Genomic DNA, 26,077 nt, shown 5'->3' with positions numbered 1-26,077 from the left:
AGAGGGGATGGGATCCAGGTGGCAGGTAGACGGGGGAGAGGAAAGAATGAGGGAGTGGACTTCATCGCCCGAAGTAGGGCGGAAGGAGCACCAGGGAGGGAAGCAGAGGGAGGAGCGGAGAGGGGGGCAAGATAGGAAAGGGAGGAGGAGATATCAAGATGGATGGCCTCAATTTTGGAGGAGAAAAAGGAGGCAAAATCAGCAGCAGAGAGGGAGAGTGGGATAGGAGGAGGGGTGAGGAGAGAGGTGAATGTGGCAAGGAGGCGACGGGGATTAGAGGACTGGGAAGAAATGAGGGACTTAAAGAAAGATTGTTTAGCAAGGGAGAGGGCGGAGCAGTAGGAGGAGAGGATGAACTTGAAGTGCAGGAAGTCAGCCAGGGAGCGAGATTTCCTCCAGAGGCGTTCACCAGCACAGGTGCACTTCTTGAGGAAGCGGGTGAATTTGGAGTGCCAGGGTTGGGGAATTAGGCAGCGGTGGTGGACAGAAGTGGCAGGGTAGACAGCGTCCAAGGCAGTGGTGAGAGAGTGGTTATAGAGAGAGGTGGCTTGGTCAGGGCAGACCAGGGAGGGAAGAGGGGATAGAAGAGTTTCAAGAGAGGAGGAAAAGGAAGTAGGGTCAACAGCATCAGGATGCTTTACTGTTGGCATGACACATGACTGATGGTAGCGCTCACCTTTCCTTCTCCGAACAAGTGTATTTCCAGATGCCCCCAAACAATCTGAAAGGAGATTTATCAGAGAAAATTACTCAGCAGTCCAATTCCTGTACCGTTTACAGAATAACAGTCTGTCCCTGATGTTTATCCTGGAGAGAAGTGGTTTCTTTGCTGGCATTTTTGACACCAGACCATCCTCCAAAGGTTTTCGACTCACTGTGCGTGGAGATGCACTCACATCTGCCTGCTGCCATTCCTGAGCAAGATCTGCACTGGTGGTGCCCCGTACCCGCAGGTGAATCAACCTTAGGAGATGGTCCTGGCGCTTACTGGACATTCTTGGGCGCCCTGAAGCCTTCACAACTATTAAACCTCTCTCCTTGAAGTTCATGATGATCCGATAAATGGTTGATTTTGATGCAATCTTACTAGCAGCCATATCCTAGCATGTGAAGCCCTTTTTGTGCAAATCAATGATGACTGCACGTTTCCTTGCAGATAACCATGATTAACAGAGGAAGAACAAAGATTTCAAGCACTACCCTCCTTTTAAAACTTCCAGTCTGTTATTCTAACTCAGTCAGCATTACAAAGTGATCTCCAGCCTTGTCCTCATCAACACTCTCACCTGTCTTAACGAGAGAATCACTGACCTGATGTCAGCTGGTCCATTTGTGGCTGAGCTGAAATGCAGTGGAAAGTTGTTTTTGGGATAAAGTTCATTGTCATGGCAAAGAGAGAATTAATTGCAATTCATCTGATCACTTTTCATACCATTCTGGAGTATATGCAAATTGCCATTATAAAAACTGAGGCAGCAGACTTTGTGAAAAATAATATTTGTGTAATTCTCAAAACTTTTGGCCATAACTAGAGGTCAAATGTTTCTATTTTCCCAGCTGTTCTAACTGCAGCTTTGAATGTACGGCTGCACAACAAGCTCCTGTTTCTATTTCCCCCTAAACATTATGGGGTCTATGTATTAAGGCAAATAAGAAGGGCACATTTCCATTCCTTCCTCTATATTTGCCTTCTCATGGCTTCAATGCACAGCCATCTGCTGGTGGTGTGCCTGTAGGAGGAATCGGGCAGAGCTGGAGCAAGCAGCATAATAGGATTAGTTATTTCTATGCAGATTGTGTCCTGCTATCTCCTCCTTTGTGAATCAAAATACGCTGTATTACATGGAGAACCACTCAGCTCCCAAAAACTGAGCAATGTCCCATGTAAATCTGATAAAAAAAAAATAACTAAATATAGTTTAAGCCTGCTTACAATGCACATAGCAAGGCCAATTGAAACAGCTGTCTAATGCTATGGGCTTTGGGGGCAGTAAAATGTAAGGACTTATAATTTTTGCCGCAAAAGTGCTCAATCAGGGGGTTTACCTTGTGTAAAATCCAACAATGATTAAGATCCAATAATGATTGCAATAATAGGCAAGATAAAATGTTTATATTGTTTGTCCAAGGGATGAGAAGGATGCTAGCTTAGCTGCTTATCAGGAAGCAGATTGGCAAAGCATAAACCTAACTGTTTATTACTGTAATAAGTATGTTTATACCAATTTACAACAAATCTTCAGTTATTTATACAGCAAGGAAAGTAAATATGTCAACGTAATAATGAAATTCATCATGCCAGTAGACACTAGATTTAAAAAAATATATATACCGTCCAACATTTATATTCCTGAAAACAGGGCAAAAAAAGCCCTACCCACCCCCTTTTCATTCAAACTCCACCCTCAAATGGACATATTGATACAAAATGCTGTCCACTTTCCTGTCAAGCCCCACCCCTTTTGTGACCCGCTAATCAGGATGTCCATCAAAATCAGGACAGCTAAAAAGTTACTGCAATACTATTTTTTTTGTCATAATAGTTTATTTTCTCAGCAGAAGCCTCTTGTGATATGTTGAAAACTGAGATGTCATTTACAACACACCGACTCTTTAAATCAAATAGCATGGGTTTGGGGGGCAAGATGGCAGTGTTTGCAGTGTTTGCACCAGCTGACGAGAGGAGTTGGGCAGAGAATGGGTTTCTTGCTTAGTGCTTTTGTCGACCTGTGTTAAAAAAACCTAGATTTGATTTTTAGGTACAAGATCATTAAAATGAGATAGGGTGGTGGAGGATGTGCAGTTTATGGAAGAATGCAAAGCTGATTTCACTCAGCAAAAACTACAGTTACAAAAGACGCATGATAGCAAGTTGCCAATTTGATGGTAGACACTGCTAATTACAAAATCTGCGCCCAAACTTCCATCCATATTCAGGCGAATGGGTGCCAATAGAATTTTTCGGGTTTCGGTCATTTCTATCAGCAACTATCTTTTGCAAAAAAAAATGCACAAGGCATCATTGTGTAAATTGATAGCATGGCAGTTTTTTCAGTGGCACTCCCTATTGATATTTACTTTATTCTGGCATCAATGCCAAAGTCTCACTTATCCAGTTGCCGTGCCCACTTCAGTCTCTACATTGCCTTGGTAAGTTGGACACCACAATGATATTTGCAGCCTGGCAAATGCTGCAGTGCAGTAGCTTTTAATGAACCCCATTGCTCTATAAAAACGGAAGGGTACAGTATGTATCAAGGTTTGTTTACTAGCAGTGGATTAATATTCACCTTTGCTTAGGTCACATGTTGCTCTGACTACATAACAGGCACATGGGCAGCCCAGTGTTAACAGCACATGTTGAGACTTGGGTGTGTTGGTTTTATTCCAATAGGAATAGCAATGTATTTTTGGCAGGCTACTTGCTTAGATCTGCAGCGTACAGAACACAAGCTCAGACTATCATCAGCTCTGACAGGGAGTGTATATGCTGGATCCTAGGCTTCTTGCTTCTAGTGTACATGGGAACATTCTCAGGGAAGAACTGGTGGGATTGGCTTCACTAGAGGTAAGAGAGGCTTTATAAATATAGAGGAAGGAATACGCTGTTTTTATACTCCTATGTCAAGGTACAAAAGGTTCTGGCAGAACATATTTCTCTTTTAATGAACCTGTAATTCTGGAAAAAGAACAAGTTCTAAAACTAACAGATATCGTAATCATATTTTCTTTAAACTGGTTGAAAAAAAAAACAAGATATACATTTTATTATGTATATACCTTAGTATGGACCTGTTGTTTATTATAATTTATAATCACAAAAGCAATTTGAGGATTCCATTCACTACTATGGCTTGATATGTTCAATGTGTTTGCTTTTTCCATTACAGGCAAGGTACCAGATAATAACAAAACATAACATGTGAATTATTTTTATTTATGTTTTGATACAGAGCTTTAATAGAACAGAAAAAAATGAACCACATATACCACATAAATTATTCCCAAATGTATTTCCATATAATCTGTTATGTAATATGTTATGTAACCTGATTGTTATTGTTTAGATTTCTAGTTTTATCATAGTCGTAATCCTGGCAGTATGTAAGCTGATTAAACTGCCAAGCAGACAAGAAACCAGGGATTGGAATGATATGGCAAATAAACTAAAAACTGTAATGTACTATCACTTATCAGATCTTGGCATTGACAATAAGTTAGGACAAGTTTTGGAAGAATATGTAGATAAAACCCAGAGTATTACAACTGTTATGCAGTAGTTAGCAGGCATGTTATAATACTACTGACAATGACACCCTAAGCATGAGTAACAACTATAATTCCTAGATCCACAGCAAGAGGCTATATGTCACGTCATACCACCTGTGTTCTGTCATTTCTGAAAGTCAGAGGGACTTGAATCAATGAGCAACAGCGTTTTTACCCAACTGCCTTCTCACATACAGTAGCCAACATAGGGGCCAATTCAATTTAGGACTTTATTCTAGGAATAACACAGCCTGTGCACTATTACTGTTACTACTGTAATAGTGCACAGTATTACCATTAGTACAATAATTTTAACGCTGATTTTGGCTTGCCGCCCTCGGGGCCACAAGCAAAAATCTGGGTTAAAAATTACCGTATTAACGGTAATACTATTAGCGCCGTGTTATTTCTAGGCTAACGAGGCCGAATTGAATCGGCCCCATAGACTCCTAAAATACAGTTTACAGCACAATACTGCCCATTTTGAGAAAGGTTATCATAGCACCAATTAGTCAGCAAAAGCTCACTTCATTTGCTGTCATTTGTTGGGTTTAGTTCCACCATAAATATATTGTAAACAATTATACACAACTCAGTCCTTTAGATTGTAAGCTGTAGCAAGCTGAGCCCTTCATGCTTTTGTACTGCGTGGTTCTTAAAATGTAATGTCTGTTTGTATTAAATATTGTACATCACTGAGAAGAGAAGCAGGAACTTCAGTCAGGAGAGACCATTTGTCAAACACGTGTATTGTTTTCAAATGGATCAAAAGATAAAAATAAAAAAGCAAAGCCTCTCATCTCAACAGCCCCTGACCACATCAGAAAAGACCCCGTACATTGCATGTTGAAATGACATTGTTTATCAAAGAGAACAATAGCACCAGTGTTCTGACATAGCACTACCTGTAGTTACTTTTGCTTTCTCAGAGACTGATAAAATATAAAAAGTAATCATTAACATCTTGTGATTACAACTTAACTTTCCATTTAGCAATAGCTTTACTGGGCATGATTGTAGATAAGGATAGAAACACTCTGCACAACGCAGATTATAGTTACCATTGTTTCCTTTTCCTCAAGATACACCATGGCAGCCATTACAAATGACAAGTTCCCTTCTAGTTTAGGAACATAGTATATAAATGCATCGCTTCCACTTCCCCTGTGTCTTAGTGTAACTTATCAAGCTGTCTCTGAAAAATACAAACATATTAACATGGGTGGTAAATTGGGCTGCCATGGAGTATCTCAAGGAAATGGAATCAATGGTAACTAATTCATTATTTTTTCTCTTCAGTCCCCCATGACAGCCATTAGAATGGGATGTACCCAAGCAATCATCATTATCAACAATTATATATATATAGCGCCAGCAAGTTTTTGGGTGGGAATATTATTTATTCAGTTTTTGAAAGATTGAGCTTGAGTTGGCGAGAAGACATCCAAGATAAAATGGCAGAAAGACAGTAATGCGAGACAACACAGACGGTGAAAGATCAGGAGAGGATAGATAGATTTGTGTATCATCCGCATAGAAATGATACTGAAATCCAAAAGAGCTTATTAGTTTTCCAAGAGAAGTGGAGTAGATAGAGAATAGCAGAGGACCTACGACAGAGCCTTGTGGTACTCAAACTGATAAAGGAAGCGGAGCAGAGGTGGATCCAGAGAAATTAACATTGAAAGAGCGATTAGATAAGTAGGATGAGAACCAGGATAGGACAGTGTCTTCAAGACCTAGGGATTGTAGCGTTTGTATGAGGAGAGAGTGGTTAACAGTATCAAATGCAGCAGAGAGATCCAGGAGAATTAGAAGAGAGTAATGGCCCTCACTTTTTGCTATGATCAAATCATTGACAACTTTGGTCAGCGCAGTCTCTGTGGAGTGTTGAGAGCGAAAGCCTGACTGAATAGAATCCAGTAGGTTGTTTGCTGTAAGAAAGAGACGAGTGTAGGCTATTCTCTCGAGAAGCTTGGAGGGGCATGGGAGCTGAGAGATGGGGCGGTAATTTGAGAGAGAGTTTGGGTGAGAATTTTGTTTTTTTAAAATAGGAGTAATCACTGCATGCTTGAATAGTGATAAATATAAATACTAGTAGAGAGAGAGAAATTGCAGATTTTAGTTAGAGGTGGAATAAGCACAAGAGACAGGGACCTAGCAATTTGTGAGGGAATGGAATCAAGAGGACAGGAGGTAGAGTAGGAAGATGAGAAGAGAATAGAAACTTGCTCTTCATTTGTGGGAACAAATGAGAGAGTGTCAGAAGGTGCCACGAACGAATTGAGCTGATTGCTTGTCGAGGGAGATGATACTATTTCAAGTCTGATCTTATCTATTTTGTCCTTGAAATAGGAAGCAAGATCCTGGGCACTGATGGTAGTCGGAGGGTTTGGGGTGGGAGGATTGAGAAGAGATTTAAATGTGTTAAAAAGGCGTTTGGGTTAGAAGCCTGAGCATAGATGAGAGATTGGAAGTATGTTTGTTTTGCAATGTCCAGAGAAGCAATGCAGTAGGGAAGGCTACAAAAGAACAGATTAGCAACATATGCTGCATAATCAAGAATTTATTTAAAGGCTGTGTCGCGGGTCTCCTAAACTGAGAGTCAACAGAAGATAAGACATCCAGATGATAATGACTAGCAAAAGTATTGATAGATGTACGCTTTGAAAAAGTCACCAATTGTGATTAAACGCATTAGGGCAAGCCTCCTCACAGTAGATGTCAAACAGGAACTGTTCATGCGCTCCAAAGTGGATGCATGCTGGAACTTTGATTGTTCTCATATAGGATCCTCTACGGGAAAGCATTCACTACACAGCTATAAGGACCTGTTGGACCGCAAAATAGTAAGTATCCGGTATCCACCACTTGGGTAATTCTTTTTATGTGTATTTGCCCTCCGTTAAAGCGGCTGCTATGGACTAAGACATGCAATTAGTTGTTTATTAATGGTTGCTAAATAATTTATATCACTGTACCGCCATTGTATATGGTGCAACATAGTGAGCTTTGGGGTACATGTAAGTGTCAGCACTTGTGGTAAAATCGGGTGCTTTTAACATTCTCACTCTATATACATTGATCTTCCCACTTATTTACTGCCGATCACGTACATTTTTCATATACATTTTCACTTCCGCTTAAACTAGTTTGTGAAGTACGCGATCATTCTTCTATATACACTATATGGAAAAAAGTGTTGTCCATATAGTGAATTATTGAATTGAGGTGTTTCAATCAGACATGTTGCCAGAAGTGTATAAAATCAAGCACCTAGCCATGCAGTCTCCATTTGCAAACATTTGTGATACAAATTGGATCGTTCTTAAGAGCTCAGTGACTTCAAGCGTGGTACTGTGATAGGATGCCACCTTTGCAATAAGACGGTTCATGAAATTTCATCCCTGCTGGATATCCCACAGTCAACTGTAAGTGATATTATAAGAAAATGGGAGCGTTTAGGAACAACAGCCATGAAGCGGAAGACCGCATAAAATCACAGAGCGGGGTCAATGACTGCTAAGGCGCATAAAAGTCGCCAATGCTCTGCTGATTCCATAGCTGAAGAGTGCCGAACTTTCACCGGCATTATTGTAAGGACAAAAACTGTGCATCGAGAGCTTAATGGAATGGGTTTCCATTGCCGAGCAGCTGCATGCAAGCCTCACATCAACAAGATCAATGCCAAGTCTCGGATGGAGTGGTGTAATGTAAAGCACACAGACCCTGGACTGTGGAGCGTGGAAATGTGTGCTGTGAAGTGATGAATCACGCTTCTCTGTTTGGCAGTCAGTTGGGGAGTCTGAGTTTGACGGATGTCGGGAGAATGTTACCTGCCTGACTGCATTATGTCAACTGTGAAGTTTGGTGGAGGAGGGATAATGGTATGGGGCTGTTTTTCACGGTTTGGGCTAGGCCCCTTATCTCAAGTAAAGGGCAATCTTAATGCTTCAACATACCAAGTCATTTTGAACAATGCTATGCTTCAAACTTTGTGGCAACAGTTTGGGGAAGGCCATTTTCTATTCCAACATGACTGTGCCCCAGTGCACAAAGCAAGGACTACAAAGACATGGATTGATGAGTTCGGTGTGGAAGAACTTGACTGGCCCGCACAGAGCCCTGACCAACCCCATCAAACTCCTTTGGGATGAACTGGAACGGAGATCCAGGCCTTCTTGTCCAACATCAGTCCCTGACCTCATAAATGCTCTACAGAATGAATGGGTACAAATTCCCTCAGAAACACTCCAACATCTTGTGGAAAGCCTTCCAAGAAGAGTGGAAGTTGTTATCGCTGCAAAAGGGGGACCAACTCCATATTAAAGTATATGTATTTGAACACAATGTCATTACAGTCCCTGTTGGTGTAATGGTCAAGCGTCCGAATACTTCTGTCCATATAGTATATATTGTTTGAAAGGCTTGGACATCCAATAGATCCGCAGCTGCTCCTACCCTATTTACACACATCAACCTTGGTTATAACCTGTGCACACAAATACCTATTTTTGCCATGGATAGATGTCCATCAAGCTCCTTTACAAAGTTTTGTTGCTAAATCCCTTCTAGCCTAAGCTCTTGCTACCTCTGTTTAGTGGGCCCACAGAATCTCTGGCACCTACGCCCATTCTTCTTGTATGTCTATATAATTACTTCTCAGATCCATATGGAAATGGATGATTTTGAAGGGGCACACCCTTTCCACAGTCCTATTGGAATCACAAAAAGTTGATCCATGCTTCTAAATCCTCTGTCCTGGACAAACATATAGAAATTGCTCTAACCAAGTACAAGGAGTGCAGCTTCCTTACCTTTTCACAAATAGGTTGTAGCCAAAAGGATGGCAGTACAACCTCCTGATAAATGTGTAATGTAGATACTACTTTTTGGGCTAAACTTTGGTTTGTTTAGTATGGATACCTTTCATGATAGTGCTTGCACTTCTCCAACCATGTGATAAACCTCTTGTAGTTAAAAAGGGTCAGACATCAGAGTGTTGAGCACTAAATTAAGGTCCCACTGACCCACAAAGGACCTAATGGAGGGATAGATCCACTTGATTGCTAAGAAGAAATTAATAATCTATTTTTCTGAAGCTAATTTGGTATCTAAGAAGACACTCAGTGTCGATACTTGTACCTTTAGTGTAGATAAGGCAAGACCTTTGCTGAATGAATCTTTTGCTAAATTATTGAAGGGTTATTTTTTCTCACTAAAAGTATGCTGTTCACTGGCTCCAAGATTCCCTTCTCTCTGAGCAGCTGATGAACTTCCTCCATGCCATTAAAGCTAGTCACTCCAGATTGGATGAAGAATTGGGCCTTGGTGCAGGAGATCTGCTAGAGGTCAGGGGCGGATCCAGAAGTTAATTGTACCGGGGAAGATTTAGGGGGGGCGATTTAGCCCCGCCCCCTTTTGACACCTAAGGCTGCTGACGGCTGCACACTATGTGCAGATCCGTTCAGCAGAGAGAGTTAGGGAGAGAGTCCTGCCCGGCTGCTCTGATTGTGTCAATCTGCTGAACGGATCTGCACATAGTGTGCAGCCGCCGGCAGCAAGCCCCTGCTAGGGGGCCCCGATCGCCCCCCCCCCCCCCCTGATCCACCACTGGTAGAGGTAGAGGCCCTGGTTGTTACTAGAGCATCTTCCTGGCTACTGGAGACCAAGGACGAAGTGGTCAAAATGGAAAGATTGAGATCACCCTGGATGAACTTATGTTCAATTGAAGTAATTGGCTATTATGCTCTGTTTGTCAGCTGCATGCTATGTTGAGAGTGACTTCAGATTATTTCTGCCCAAGATATAATCTCTATTACTTCCACCTTTATGGTTTTGCTTCTGCTACCTTGTAGGCGAATTAGGAAGGCCACAACCGTCCTAATGCCTGAGAATATTCTGAGGTGTTTCCCTTTAAATTGATGAACTTCCTCCATGCCATTAAAGCTAGTCACTCCAGATTGGGCCTTGGTGCAGGAGATCTGGTAGAGGTAGAGGCCCTGTTTATTCCTAGAGCATATTCCTGGCTACTGGAGACCAAGGACGAAGTGGTCAAAATGGAAAGATTGAGATCACCCTGGATGAACTTATGTTCAATTGAAGTAATTGGCTATTATGCTCTGTTTGTCAGCTGCATGCAATGTTGAGAGTGACTTCAGATTATTTCTGCCCAAGATAGAATCTCTATTACTTCCACCTTTATGGTTTTGCTTATGCTACCTTCTAGGCGAATTAAGAAGGCCACAACCGTCCTAATGCCTGAGAATATTCTGAGGTGTTTCCCTTTAAATTAAATGCTCTTCTTACACCTAGCACCTACCCTTGAGTTGTCCCATTTCACCCTTTTCATCCAATTTAGCAAAATCCATTGATTTAGGAAACAGGATTCTCTTTGTCCTGGTTACTCTCTTTATTTGCAACCACTACCTATGCATGAACCCCCCTCACACACCCTCAACACCTTTCCCACCCTATCCCCCAGCCGCACCCATCTTGTCCCAGTTTATAGTTTGGGGGAAATGGACCATGTACTATGTGTTATTTTATTTTTGTATCATTATACCATTTTTAGCTCTTACTTGTGTTAGTTGAAAATAAAAGTTTACAAATAAAAATAAGTTACACTCCTCTTGCCTTTAACTTTGGACTTTGCCATCAGCTAAGAGACTTTTTGGTGGTTCTTGACAGTGTAGTGGTATGATTCAAAGAATCTGTTTGTGATCCCACTGGGTTAGTAGTTCCAGCAGGAGACTCTGAATGGCCACCTTGTCCAGGGGATTATTCCTATGGTGGAGGAACACTATAGTTGATGTGCCAGGGACTGGATCTTGATACAGCTTTCTTCTGATAGACATCAGAGATGCCTTGTTTTATATGGCGTTTATCTGGTCCCCCAGAAACTTTATTTGATGCGATGAGATGAGTGTTTGCCCTGTTCATAATCCAGCCATGTACTTGCAAAAATGCTGTCAACTGAGCTGTATTGCAGTTGACAATGTGCTTTGAACTCCCCACCACAAGGATGTCATCCAAATAGGGTCATATATTGACATCTCACTTTCTTAATTCCTCCACTATTGTAACTAGCACTTTGGTAAAAGTTTTTGGAGACATTGCCAGGCCAATGAACAGAAGCTGCCAACCCAACACCCAGAACCTGAGGAATTTCTTCTTATGAACTGCAACATGGATAAGAAAATAGGCATCCTGAAGGTCTATGGAGGTGTGAAAATTCCCTTCGCTGATGGTCGTGGATAGAATTCACAAATTGACATGCAAAAGTGACTGACATGGACAAACCTGTTGAGTCTCTTTAAGTCCAGAACATTGTGAAAAGGCTCCTGATGCTACTCTGACGAGACTGGGATAGAGCAAGAGAAATTAGTCTTTCTTAAAGACTGTTGTGTAAGGATGCAAAATCTGCTGGGTCTGATGAAGTCGTGGATTGGACAAAGGACTGATGGAACTTTGATGAATCCTGTATCAATTTCTTACAATGTCCAAAACCAATTGATCTGTGATAGAATGGGTCCATCTTTCTGCTTATGATATGATTCTGCCCCTTCTAGGGGTAAATGTATTAACCTCTGGTTTCTTCAACCCCCGTGAGTTCGGCGTCTTCAGCGCTTAAATTTAAAGCGGCGCTGCCTTGTAGAGGGAAGTTTCCCTTTACAAGGCAGCGCCGCTTTAAATTTAAGGGCCGAAGACGCCGAACTCGCGGGGGTTGAAGAAACAGGAGGTTAATACATTTACCCCCTAGTGTTAATTGGGGAATGATCCTCGCAATAGTTATTGTGGATTCCTCTGATTTGGTGTCTCTTCTTTAAATCTGAAAGCTCAAAAAGACTGTTTGAATGCAGTAGGAATATTCTGTTTAGTGCACTCTTTTTCTGGTCTATAACTTCTCATTTCTTTGATTTGTTGACAAGACGAGGAAGAGGAGAAGAAAGTTGATGTATCCTGTAGCAAGTGGTTAGAGATAGCCAAAATTTGCTTGTCTAATTGGTCTCCGAATAGTAGGAACACTTAAAATTGGATATTGTCTAGACAATTTTTTTTACTGAGCATCTGCTGCTCAAGGACGAAACCAGAGGGCTCTCCTGACCACCACCAAAAGCAATACTGTACGAAAATGTTTCACACAAAAAAGCTATGCCTCTCTGCATAATCTCAATATTTTTCAGCAAGTATTGCCTGCGCTCTTTCACTGAGTAAAGTTTCTCTTTCCTTAGTCTGAGAGCTTTGGCTACTGAGCCAATGCCCACGTCTGACTTCAATGTGGTTCCACTTTGCCTCTTCTACACTGAATGGATACATACAATCTAATCTCTTTGAGTTAGACTGAAGCTTTTCCACCTGCACCCATTCCTGAATAAGTTCTTTATCAACTTGGTGTACTGGGTAAACAATATCCTTTTTACTGCTATTCTCAGTGGAAAATAGCAGGTTCGAGTTACAGTGGATTAATAACACGTAACACTAAGGCTGTCAAACAAGTGTATTGTTTATTTTTTGTGAAGAATATGCAAAGAGTAAGTGTAAAACAAAGAGTGAAATAATACAAAGAGTAAAACAAAAGTGTTACTTATCTGCCAATGAAATGTTCCAGTAGAAATATGTTTAGTCATCGGTTATCCTAGGACCTTTCCAAATCAGAAAGCTAGGATGAACAAACTGGAAACAAACAGAGTACTTGGCATCCCTGCAGTGGTTCAAGCTGAGGCAGGATTATGTCTCAGTTTCCTAGCTTGTATTGATCAGGAAACAAGGGTCCCTGGAATCATTTACATATAAGGTATAAACTTGATTTGTCAGACTTTCTATTGGTATAATACTAATAAGAAGCTTGCACATGAGCAGTAGGCACAGGGACACCACCCTTGCAAAATATGTGGAGATGTCCTCGGTTATCTAAATTTTGCAAATTCACTTGGTTAATACACACATGAAAGTACAGAACAACAAAATTGTGTTTCAGCAGTCATTTTGTTAGATTTGCCACAACTGCTATCCTCAAACAGATTATTGAACTGGTGTGGAAGTTGTCTCCTCACTCATTCCAATAGATTTGCATATGTGATTGAGCAAAATTTCCAAATCCTAAACATCCTAGGTGTTTCTTCAATTTCTCCAGAATAATCCCATTCTGAGTGAGAATATCTATCTTCAAAATGCATACTTGTCTGAGACCTTGCTCTCTTTATGCATTGAATAGCACACAAATCCTCATTGGTCACAAAAGACTCCTTCATTCAGACTACTAAGTTCTTTAAACTGTTTAAGGGACTATTTTTTTGCTTGAGAGTAACCTATTGCACAACACAAAAGAAACCTTTATATTTATTTTTAAAGGTCTTTCACAGGCTCCACAAACTTTATGTTCTTGTACTTTGCTTTTCATCTTCCCTTCCACAGACTCTACAAGGGCATTGAAAGAAAAGGATATTACTAACAGATAACTAACTACCCCTTCCCCCCAATTCTTAACCCTTACAGCCATTTCATCAACTCCCAGTGGACCATTCATGACCCACCGCACCCAGTCATTTCATCACACACACCCCAGCCATAATTCCCCACAGGCAATTTATCACTTCCTCTTCCCCCCAGCTATTTCAGCAGCACATGTCCCTTACCTTCTTCTCCAGTAGCAATCTTCAGGCCCTGCTCCTCCCTCTTTTTTGATTGGTCAGGCCCTATTTGGATGCTGATTTATTTTGTTTTTTAAAGTGGTTTTAATTTTCTAACTCTTTGCTTTTCCATTGCTTAGTTTATAAAGTAAAATTTGGATAAATCTACGCTGATATTAGACTGCAGCCACTTATTGACCTACATTCATTCCATCCAAGTATGTTAAAACATCAACTACACACAATTTGGACAATAAGTACGGATCTTAATACACAATGTTAGTTCATAAGTTTCAAGAGCCAAAGATGATATTCTCCTTAGGACTGATTAAAAAAACAATGTTGAATTCTGGGTTTCCACAGTGCATAGAATAATATGTCTCTGCCCTCTTCCAAAAAGCTCAGAGGGAAAGTGTTTTTCTCTCGCAAATTTTCATATACATAGGAGAGATCAAAGAAAAAGCACATCTTAGTGTTATCTAAAACAATGCAGAAGCTCCATACACCGGCAACTATCAATGTAAGTGGTTTTTATAGTTGATGTTGTCACCACGTAAATAATGGGCACCCACTCAGGAAATACACTTACATAAAGTAGTTTTCCAGCAGTTGCCCACACATGTATCGGGGATACACTGAAACGTCTTTATGGTGTGTTATATAAGTCCTCTCGGGATATCACCTCATTATGAATGCCAAATAGAAAAAATAAAAGCAATATGGTGCATTATCCCAATATAAATCACGTATTTAATGACAGCCAGTAAAACATAAAAACATAAAAGTTGCTTCTCCTTCATATAAAACAAACTACGGGACACCTCTCTGTGAGGTTGGACTCTTACCCCGTTCCGAATAAAAACAGGCACGTACGGATAGACTTTAACACCCTCTCAAAAACGTTCAGGCGCCAGCTGAGAAAATCCACGCACCGCTGATATGTGATCTAAGTCCAAACACTTGCAGATGAGTGTCTCTCTGTTAGTAACCGACCCTTGCCGACGCGTTTCAATTCTGTGAATCTTTATCGAGGCTTAGTTTGCCTGCATTGCTCTGTGTTATATTACCATATTTTTACTTATAAATTTAAGATAGTTAATAATGAGTGGGAGGTGTAGCTGCAAAGCACGGTCAAAACCCTAAAAGCTTTACTGATTATCTTAGTAGATGTACTTGCTTGTTTGAATGGCAGTGAATTACAGATATTGTAAAATCTCTATGCAGTCATGGCCATAAGTTTTGAGAATGACACAAGTATTTGTTTTCACAAAGTTTGCTGCTTCAATTGTTTTTAGACCTTTTTGTCAGATTTTGCTATGGTATAATGAAGTAAAATTACAAGCATTTCATCATCATCATCATCATCACCATTTATTTATATAGCTCCACTATATATATATATATATATATATATATATATATATATATGCTGTAATACAAAGACAGGCAGGGCGCCTCTAAGTGGAATATCAAATATACAAGGTGGAAATGCGTAATAATATGCGTACCGTAAGGTAAGCAGCAATGGGTCTCCAGGAAAAAATGGAGCAGTCTCTGCTGTTCTTTTAGTCCTCCAAATCTCCACCAATCAGTCATACAATATAAAAAGAGCAAACATAGTGTAACACTGAAATGTAATTGGTAAGGGCCGTTCACCAAATACCCCACAATCCTATGGAGTGTCTGAGATTATTGTCTCAGATTATCATATACAGGACACCCAAATGAGTGCAATAAATATGTAATAAAACCTGCGTACCAAAAATCATGTAGATCTCCCGTCTAGGAACTTAAGACATGTGCAACATCAGTGACTTCACAGTCCCAGCCTCATACACGTGGCGAAAATGCAATATATATATATATATAGTATATATATACTCCGCAGCGCTATACAGAGAACTCATTCACATCAGTCCCTGCTCCATTGGAGCTTACAGTCTAAATTTCCTAACATACACACACAGACAGACATAGAGAAAGACTAGGGTCAATTTGATAGCAGTCAATTAACCTACTAGTATGTTTTTGGAGTGTGGGAGGAAACCAGAGCACCCGGAGGAAACCCACGCAAACACAGGGAGAACATACAAACTCAACACAGATAAGGCCATGGTCAAAGGCTTTTATTGACAATTACATTAAGTTTATGCAAAGAGTCAATATTTGCAGTGTTGCCCCTTCTTTTTGAAGACCTCTGCAAGACCTCTGCAGTTCGTCTTGGCATGCTATCAACCAACTTCTGGGCCACATACTGACTGATGGTCGCCCATTCTTGCCTAATCAATGCTTGGAGTTTGTCAGAATTTGTGGGTTTTGTTTGTCCACCTACCTCTTGAGGATTGACCACAAGTTCTCAATGGGATTAAGGTTTGGGGAGTTGTCTGGCCATGGACCCAAAATTTCGATTTTTGATCTCTGAGCCACTTAGTTATCACTTTTGCCTTATGGCAAGCTGCAAAATTGTGAGTGAGCCCACTTTCTTGGCTGAGAAGCAATCCCACGCATGAATGATCTCAGGATACTTTACAGTTGGCATGACATAGGACTGACTGTAGCACTCACGTTTCCTTTCCGAACAATTGTTTTTCCAGATGCCCCAAACAATCTGAAAGGGGATTCATCAGAGAAAATGACTTTATCCTAGTCCTCAGCAGTCCAATCCCTGTACCTTTTGCAGAATATCAGTCTGTCCCTGATGTTTGTCCTGGAGAGAAGTGGTGTCTTTGCTGGCCTCCTTCACACCAGGCCATCCTCCAAAAGTCTTTACCTCACTGTGCGTGCAATTGCACTCACAACTGCCTGTTGCCATTCCTGAGCAAGCTCTGCACTGGTAGTGTCCCAATCCCGCAGCTGAATCAACTTTAGGAGATGGTCCTGGCGCTTGCTGGACGTTCTTGGGAGCCCTGTAGCCTTCTTCACAACTATTGAACCTCTCTCCTTGAAGTTCTTGATGATCCGATATATGGGTGATTTAGCTGCAATCTTACTAGCAGCAATATCCTTGCCTGTGAAGCTCTTTTTTGTAAAAAGCAATGATGACTGTACATGTTTCCTTGCAGATAACCATAGTTAACAGAGGAAGAACAATGATTTCAAGCACCACCCTCCTTTTAAAGCTTCCAGTCTGTTATTCTAACTCAATCAGCATGACAGAGTGATCTCTAGCCTTGTCCTTGTCAACATTCTCACCTGTGTTAACGATAGAGATGAGCGCACTCGGATTTCCTGAATCCGAGCCCACCCGAACGTTGCCGATCCGAGTCGGATCCGAGACAGATCCGGGTATTGGCGCCAAATTCAAATCTGAAACTGAGGCTCTGACTCATAATCCCGTTGTCGGATCTCGCGATACTCGGATCCTATAAATTCCCAGCTAGTCGCCGCCATCTTCACTCGGGCATTGATCAGGGTAGAGGGAGGGTGTGTTAGGTGGTCCTCTGTCCTGGTAGATCTCGTGCTGTGCTGTTTAGTTCTGTGCTGTGCTGTTTAGTTCTGTGCTGTTGCTGTGCTGTGCTGTGTTCTGCAGTATCAGTCCAGTGGTGCTGTGTGCTGTGCTCTGTCCTTCTGAGGTCAGTGGTGCTGCTGGGTCCTGTGCTGTGTCCTGTTCAGTCCAGTGGTGCTGTGTCCTGTGCTCTGTGCTTCTAAGGGCATAGTTATTTCCCCAATATTCCCCTGTGTTTAAAAAAATAAAAAAAAGTTATTTAAAAAAATACCAAAAACTAATTTAATTTTTTTTAATTACCACAAAATTTGCACAACCAATCCTGCAGTATAAGCCCATTGGTACTGCAATATTACCAAGTTCACACATTCAGCAGTAAAAGTCCAGTGGTACTGCAATATTACAAAGTTCACACATTCTGCAGTATCAGTCCAGTGGTGCTGTGTCCTGTGCTCTGTCCTGCTGAGTTCCGTAGTGCTGCTGGGTCCTGTGCCGTGTCCTGTTCAGTCCAGTGGTGCTGTGTCCTGTGCTCTGTGCTTCTAAGGGCATAGTTATTTCCCCATTATTCCCAAGTTTTTAAAAAATAAAAAAAAAGTTAAAAAAAATAAAAAATTAAAAATTAAAAAAAAAATATATAATTATAACCAAATTTGCAAAACCAATCCAGCAGTATAAGTCCATTGGTACTGCAATATTACAAAGTTCACAAATTCTGCAGTATCAGTCCAGTGGTGCTGTGTCCTGTGCTCTGTCCTGCTGAGTTCCGTAGTGCTGCTGGGTCCTGTGCCGTGTCCTGTTCAGTCCAGTGGTGCTGTGTCCTGTGCTCTGTGCTTCTAAGGGCATAGTTATTTCCCCATTATTCCCAAGTTTTTAAAAAAAAAAAAAGTTATAAAAAAAATTAAAATAAAAAAAAATAAATAATAATAATTATAACCAAATTTGCAAAGCCAATCCAGCAGTATATAAGCCCATTGGTACTGCAATATTACCAAGTTCACACATTCAGCAGTAAAAGTCCAGTGGTACTGCTATTACAAAGTTCACTGATTCAGCAGTATAAGTCCAGTGCAACTCTCCTGTGCCGCATATAATTTTTAAAGGCTTTGCCGAGTGTGTGTGGCTTAGGGTTACGCTCTCTTGTGCTACATATAATGGAAAACCAAAATTTGGAGGATAAAGTAGGGAAAGATCAAGACTCACTTCCTCCTAATGCTGAAGCTGCTGCCACTAGTCATGACATAGACGATGAAATGCCATCAACGTCGTCTGGCAAGCCCGATGCCCAATCTCCTAGTACAGGGCATGTAAAATCCAAAAAGCCCAAGTTCTCAAATAATAGCAAAAAGAGAAACTTAAAATCATCTGAGGAGAAACATAAAGTTGGCAATATGCCATTTACGACACGTAGTGGCAAGGAACGGCTTAGGCCCTGGCCCGTGTTCATGACTAGTGGTCCAGCTTCACCCAAGGATCTAAGCCCTCCTCCCCCCCCCTACAAAAAATTTAAGAGAGTTATGCTGTCAGCAACAACAACAAAACAGCAAAGAACTCTGCCTTCTAAACAGATGACATCACAAATCCCCAAGGCGAGTCCAAGGGTGTTGTTGGTTGTGAACCCTGACCTTCCCATCACTGTACGGGAAGAGGTGACTCCATCCAGCATTTGCAGCACGCCCTCTGCATTTGCTGGAAGGATCACCCACAGTCCAGTTACAGATTTGGCTAATGAAGGTGTGAATGTTGTACACTGGGAGGAGGATATTGATGTAGCTGGCGCTGAGGAGGATGTTGATGATTATGATGCAGACAGATACCAAATTGCCTTTCTCAATTTCTATTTATATTCTAGATTATATAACGGCTGAAAAGTTTCCTGTTTTACTCCTAGTGGAGAGGGGATCTGATGCAGACAGATACCAAACTGCCTTTGTCCATTTCTTTGTATATTTGAATTTCTAGTTCTACAGTCTATGCAGGCTGCTTTATTTATATTCAACTACAAGTGTAGGGCGGGGGGGGGGGGGGGGGGGGAGGGCATAGATAGCCACCAAAGTAACGTGGTCCATTTAATTTCACTTTCTAGCTCAACAGTCTGTGCAGCCTGCTTTTTTTATCTTCAAAGTATTTATATTTACAAGCCTTGCAATCTAAATTAACTAGAGGTAGTGACATGGTAGAACTCCAAAAGGCAGTTTGGAAGCCCCTGTACAAGCTGGCTCTATTTTTTAACTGAGTTGTCCCCTCTCCAGTGTGTACTCGGAAAGAGTTTTTAGTGCAGCGGGGAACCTGGTCAGTGAGCGGCGAAGGAGGTTGCTTCCTCACAACGTTGAAAAAATGATGTTTATAAAAATGAATAATCAATTCCTCAATGAAGTACAGCACTGCCCTCCAGACAGTACAGAGGGACTGTGGTTGTGGAGTCCAGCGGGGACGAATTGATAATGTGTGAGGAGGAGGAAGTACACACTGTAGGGAGAGAGGAATCAGAGGTTGAGGATGAGGACGACATCTTTCCTCAGTAGAGCCTGTTTAGTTTGTACAGGGAGAGATGAATTGTTTTATTGGTGTGGGGGCCCAAACAAACCAATCATTTCAGCCACAGTTGTTTGGTAGGCCCTGTAGCTGAAATGATTGGTTTGTTAAACTGTGCATGTCCTATTTCAACAACATAAGGGTGGGTGGGAGGGCCCAAGGACAATTCCATCTTGCAACTTTTTTTTTTGGCTTTATGTGACCATTCAACAGTCGTTTGCCATGTTCAAAAAGTAAAAGAAAATGCCAACAAATTCAATAAATTAAATCAAAAGTTAAATGCCCTGTCATTATTTAAAACAAGAGGTTTTGACGTGCTAGAATTAGTGTAGTGTTAAGATGTTATAAACACTACACTTGGAAATTGGAGGAGGTATTGTGGCCCCGGTATCAAATTGGGTACCGGGGCCACCCCACTACGCAGTCCAGATACTTGTTTGGTGGAATTCAGACCAGTTGAGGGTGTATTTATTTTATTGTGGCCCCGGTATCAAATTGGGTACCGGGGCCACCCCACTACGCAGTCCAGATACTTGTTTGGTGGAATTCAGACCAGTTGAGGGTGTATTTATTTTATTGTGGCCCCGGTATCAAATTGGGTACCGGGGCCACCCCACTACGCAGTCCAGATACTTGTTTGGTGGAATTCAGACCAGTTGAGGGTTTTATTATTATATTGTGGGGACCACTCTATCTATACCACACTACAACTCTATGCCACTCTATTTAATACTTTAATTCTATTTAATACTTTAATTCTATTACTAATTCCCATAAAGAGGAACTGCCGCTTCTATTTAATACTTTAATTCTATTAGTAGTTACCATAAAGAGGAACAAAATAAACCAATTTTACCAAAAGTATAATATGACTTAGACTTACAAACACTACACTTGAAAGATGGTGCCTTTAAATGAAAAAGTCAGTCTTCATTGCACGACTATGTGCAACAGGGACAGTTTTTTGGTTTACAAAGTCAACCAATAACACTTCGACCCTGTCTGTCTTTAACATACTTGATGGGATCTCAATGACGAATGGTCTGTACCATGTTTGGAGGAGGTATTGTGGCCCCGGTACCAAATTGGGTACCGGGGCCACTCCACTATGCAGTCCAGATAGAGGTGTATCAGATATTAAACAATGTTGACTGTTGCTGCAAAAATTTTAAATAATATTGTGGGGAACACTACACTACGCAGTCCATAAACTTTTTGGGTGGAATTCAGACCTGTGTAGGGTTTTTTAATAATATTGTGGTGACCCACTCCTCTACGCAGTCCAGGTACATTTATTGGTGCGAATCATACAAGTTCAGGGTTTTTAATATATATTGTGGTGACCCACTCCTCTACGCAGTCCAGGTACATTTATTGGTGCGAATCATACAAGTTCAGGGTTTTTAAGTTATATTGTGGTGACCCACTCCTCTACGCAGTCCAGGTACATTTATTGGTGCGAATCATACAAGTTCAGGGTTTTTAAGTTATATTGTGGTGACCCACTCCTCTACGCAGTCCAGGTACATTTATTGGTGCGAATCATACAAGTTCAGGGTTTTTAATATATATTGTGGTGACCCACTCCTCTACGCAGTCCAGGTACATTTATTGGTGCGAATCATACAAGTTCAGGGTTTTTAATATATATTGTGGTGACCCACTCCTCTACGCAGTCCAGGTACATTTATTGGTGCGAATCATACAAGTTCAGGGTTTTTAATATATATTGTGGTGACCCACTCCTCTACGCAGTCCAGGTACATTTATTGGTGCGAATCATACAAGTTGATGGTTTTCTTGTTATATATATTGTGGTGACCCACTCCTCTACGCAGTCCAGGTACATTTATTGGTGTGAATCATACAAGTTCAGGGTTTTTAATATATATTGTGGTGACCCACTCCTCTACGCAGTCCAGGTACATTTATTGGTGCGAATCATACAAGTTGATGGTTTTCTTGTTATATATATTGTGGTGACCCACTCCTCTACGCAGTCCAGGTACATTTATTGCTGCGAATCATACAAGTTGGTGGTTTTCTTATTATATATATTGTGGTGACCCACTCTTCTACGCAGTCCAGAAAGATACCTCGTTGCAACGTTTTGGACTAATAACTATATTTTGAGGTGTTCAGAATACACTGTAAATTAGTGGAAATGCTTGTTATTGAATGTTATTGAGGTTAATAATAGCGTAGGAGTGAAAATAAGCCCAAAAACTTGATTTTTAAACTTTTTATGTTTTTTTCAAAAAAAAATCCGAATCCAAAACCTTAAATCCGAACCGAGATCTTTCGTCAAGTGTTTTGCGAGACAAATCCGAACCCCAAAAATAATGAAAATCCGGATACAAAACACAAAACACGAGACCTCAAAAGTCGCCGGTGCACATCCCTAGTAAACGAGAGAATCACTGACCTGATGTCAGCTGGTCCTTTTATGGCAGGGCTGAAATGCAGTGGGAATGTTGTTGTTGGGATGAAGTTCATTGTCCTGGCAAAGAGGGACTTTGAAATTAATTGCAATTCAACTAATCATTCTTCATGACATTCTGGAGCATATGCAAATTGCCATCATAAAAACTGAGACAGCAGACTTTGTGGAATATAACATTTGTGTCAGTCTCAAAACTTTTGGCCATGACTGTATATCTTATTATTTATATACACAAGGGTATTTGTGTGTGTATGGAGTGCAAGGAAATTGTCCCCGTTTGACCATTGCAACCTGTGTCATAGGATTTGCTGCTGCACAAGTATTACATACTTGCCAACTCTCCCGGAATGTCCGGGAGACTCCCGCATTTCGTGTGAGTCTCCCGGACTCCCGGGAGAGTGTGGCAATCACTTCCAAGTGAAGTGGGCAGAATTTGGTTCAAACGCCGCAATTTGGCCCCACACCCGCTGTAAAATGATGTGTTTTGCGTCATTACGAAATGACACGATTTTCGGAGCCCCCGTCCCCTGCACACCCACCCCGGCAGCTCCCGAAAGCCAAATCTAAAATGTTGGCAAGTATGAAGTATTACATGTTAAACTGTGTGTGAGATTTTTCAGCTGATATTTCTTTGAATTAAAAGGTCTTGCAAAGATCGAAAAGTATTGTGGATCATTAAATCATCATGAGATGTGCTGAGAGAAGTAACTGTATATGTCTCTTGCTGTCTTACACTGTGTATTCTGCTCTCAGGAACAGGGATGATGTAACATCCTTCTAGGGAACTACTTATGTAACATTAAAAACTGAGCTGCATAGATATCCAGCTTAGTCATCCATCAAGAGCAGAAAATGAAAATGTAACATGCACAGCTTGTTCCAATGCAATTTTCTTTGTCCAAAGAACGTTTACCAGGAACGCAATGCAGTCTTGAACGAAAAGGTAAGATAAAAATCAGGACCAGGCGATGCAATGCTTGTAGTATTTTACAGGGAGGCACAATGAGCACAAAGCACACTGCATGATTGTGGCCTGATCTGTTTGTTGTGTCATTTCCTTGACCAGCACTATGCAGACTCTTTTGTGTCAAAATCGGCAACATTTACTTGGCTCCTCAGGCTGGATGCAAATCATTGCTTTCTAAGTTAATAGTTAGGCTATGACAGGATTGCTTTTGTTTTCATGTTTACTTTACTTTCTAATACTTTTTCTAACATTATAAGCTTTTTAAAATGTTCTTACATTTTTCTTTAACATATTTTATCTTGCATTGGCTTTTGCTGCCTCTCCATTGCAGCTTTCCTCATGATCTCCCTATATGAAGCAATATTCCCCTTGGCATACCACATAATATTTAAAAAGCCTCCAATATAGACATGGGCAGGCTGGGCTAGGGGCAGGGGGGCATCTGCACCCCGGGCCAGTCCCATAGTGGGCTACATTGGGCTGGGTCACTGGATCACCTGCATTTTTTTTTCCTTTAAAATGTTCCTAATAGGCTGCTGAGTCGAGTCTTTTTCCCCGGACTAAACCTTGCCAGCACTCCCCTGAACATAGGGTAGGAGAAGTGCTGTCTCATAAAGACAATGAAGAAACTGCTGCTGCTGACTTTGGGGAAACCCCTTCACTGCCACAGTGGAACGAATATAATAAGGAGAAGGCAGAACGCTCAAAAAACAAAGTAAAGGCTCCAATAGATCAAGTGTGTCAAATATATTATTATAATCTAAAATAAAAGATGGCGCGTACAGAGCCATAAGCAATATGATCATATCAACCCTTTCTGTGTCCTCTTGCAAAGCGGTTAGGATAGGTGATCCTTCAACAGGCAGAGAACACTTCTTAATGACCCAATGTTACAGAGACAGATTATATAGAGCAGGCCTGGCCAACCTGTGGCTCTCCAGCTGTTGTGAGACTACAAGTCCCAGCATGCTTTGCCAGTAGATCGTCAGTTGAAAAACTGACAGGGCACAACATCTGGAGAGCCACAGGTTGGCCAGGCCTGATATAGAGTATACACAGATGTTTAGGTTAGTGATGTCACATCCAACCACACCCGCAGATCGAAGAGACCTATTGATAATATATTTTAAATAGCGATTTAACTCATCATTATATCATTTATGCTTTTGCACTGACTGTACCTTAATGTTTTAATTTTCCATAGTTTGATAAGTTTGACAAATAAAAATTGGCGTTACACTTTTATAAATATTATATATTTCACAGTGTAGAATCTCCAGACCTGGAACTACAATTAATCCTTTCCCCATCATCTTTGGTATGCCTTCTGGCAAAATCATTACTACTACATTTTTCAAGCAATTGGATTATAAGAAATATTCCCTAAAATCAGTAGATGAATGTGTTGAAATGTGTTATAATGCCAGGAATCCACTGGGGTTAAGTTAATGTTTTTAAAATGGCAAGTGAAACTGCATGTAAAATGCTTTGATATGCATTTGTTGCTAGCGTTTTTGCTGGTGTTTGCAGCTCCCTGAAAGATTCACCAATGTGCTTATCTGTATCTCCGTGGCTAATAAACATGTAAATGGCCTGTAAGGGCTCTATGTCCTGAAGTCTTGAAACTTGACCTTATGTTAATAAATAAACTTAACTTTCTGCCAAACCATGTAGTGCCTAGTCTGTTGATCATATCATGTTCCATTCTGATGATTTCTGCATGTCATTTGAGAGCACACCAGGACAACCATCTAGGACATAAATCCATCCCAGCGTTTAATCCAGGGGAGAACCATTCTAAATCGCGTTCATATGCGCAGTTTTGTATAGATCTCATATTGTACTCACTTCTCACTTGTCTTATTTCCAGTCCCCACGCGCATCAATGAGCCTTGGGCGCCCATGACTCTGTCGCCGATTCACTGGTTGTCCTTCCTTGTACAACTTTTGGTAGATACTAACCACTGCATACGAGGAACACCCCACAAGACCTACTATTTTGGAGATGCTCTGACCCAGTCGTCTAGCCGTCACAATTTAGCCCTTGTCGGAGTGTTTCAGATCCTTATGCTTGCCCATTTTTCCTGCTTCCAACACATCAACTTCAAGAACTGACCGTTCACTTTCTGTCTAATATATCCCACCCCTTGACAAGTGTCATTGTAACAAGATAATGAATGTTATTCCCTTCACTTGTCAGTGGTTTTAATATTGTGGCTGATCGGTGTATATGATAATGTACATATCTGTGGACTAGCTTTGCCACCAGGCAACATGGGTATGTGTTGTAGTTCAGATTCTGCAGCTTAAGCGAACTGAATCCTTTTTCTGAACAATATTAATTGTAGAATTTTCCAAGGCAGAATATATATGTATCTATAGATTGTAAGCTTGCAAACAGAGTTCTCTTACCTCTCTGTATGTATTACCCAGCATTGTCTTATTAATGTTTGCTCTCAATTGTAAAGCGCTACGGAATTTGCTGGCGCTATATAAATAAATGTTGTTGATGATGATGATATGTAATGTATATTTGCTATAGATCTTGCATCTGATGTAGGCTACATATATACCATAGATTGTAAGAGTTTGAAAACTAAACATTACATATTAGAGACAGTAGATCACAACAAAACTGTTTAATATATAGTTGCAAAAATAATAATTACAAACAAATCAAAATGATAACTAACAAAAACAAGCAGCTATTCAATTTTATAACCTACCAAACTCTTCTAAGTATACACAAAGTCATGAGGTAATAGCTTATTTTTAAATATATTTACAAA

The 26,077-nt window shown here is 40.8% G+C and overlaps 1 protein-coding gene across 2 annotated transcripts in view; it reads left to right on the top strand.

Moving 5' to 3' along the window:
- Positions 1-3,438: 3,438 nt before the first annotated feature.
- Positions 3,439-26,077, top strand: part of PHKG1 (phosphorylase kinase catalytic subunit gamma 1) — a 54,224-nt gene continuing 31,585 nt past the window's right edge. Inside the window, exons 1-2 of one of the 2 annotated variants that reach the window (XM_075195019.1) lie at positions 3,439-3,568; positions 23,226-23,264. The gene's annotated coding sequence lies outside the window, so the exon portion shown is untranslated. The remainder of the gene's footprint in view (positions 3,569-23,225; positions 23,265-26,077) is intronic. The other variant, XM_075195018.1, reaches the window with a different exon arrangement.

The sequence above is a fragment of the Mixophyes fleayi genome, chromosome 2 (assembly GCF_038048845.1).
Source record: "Mixophyes fleayi isolate aMixFle1 chromosome 2, aMixFle1.hap1, whole genome shotgun sequence".
Taxonomy (NCBI): domain Eukaryota; kingdom Metazoa; phylum Chordata; class Amphibia; order Anura; family Limnodynastidae; genus Mixophyes; species Mixophyes fleayi.
This window is presented reverse-complemented; position numbering and strand designations above follow the sequence as displayed.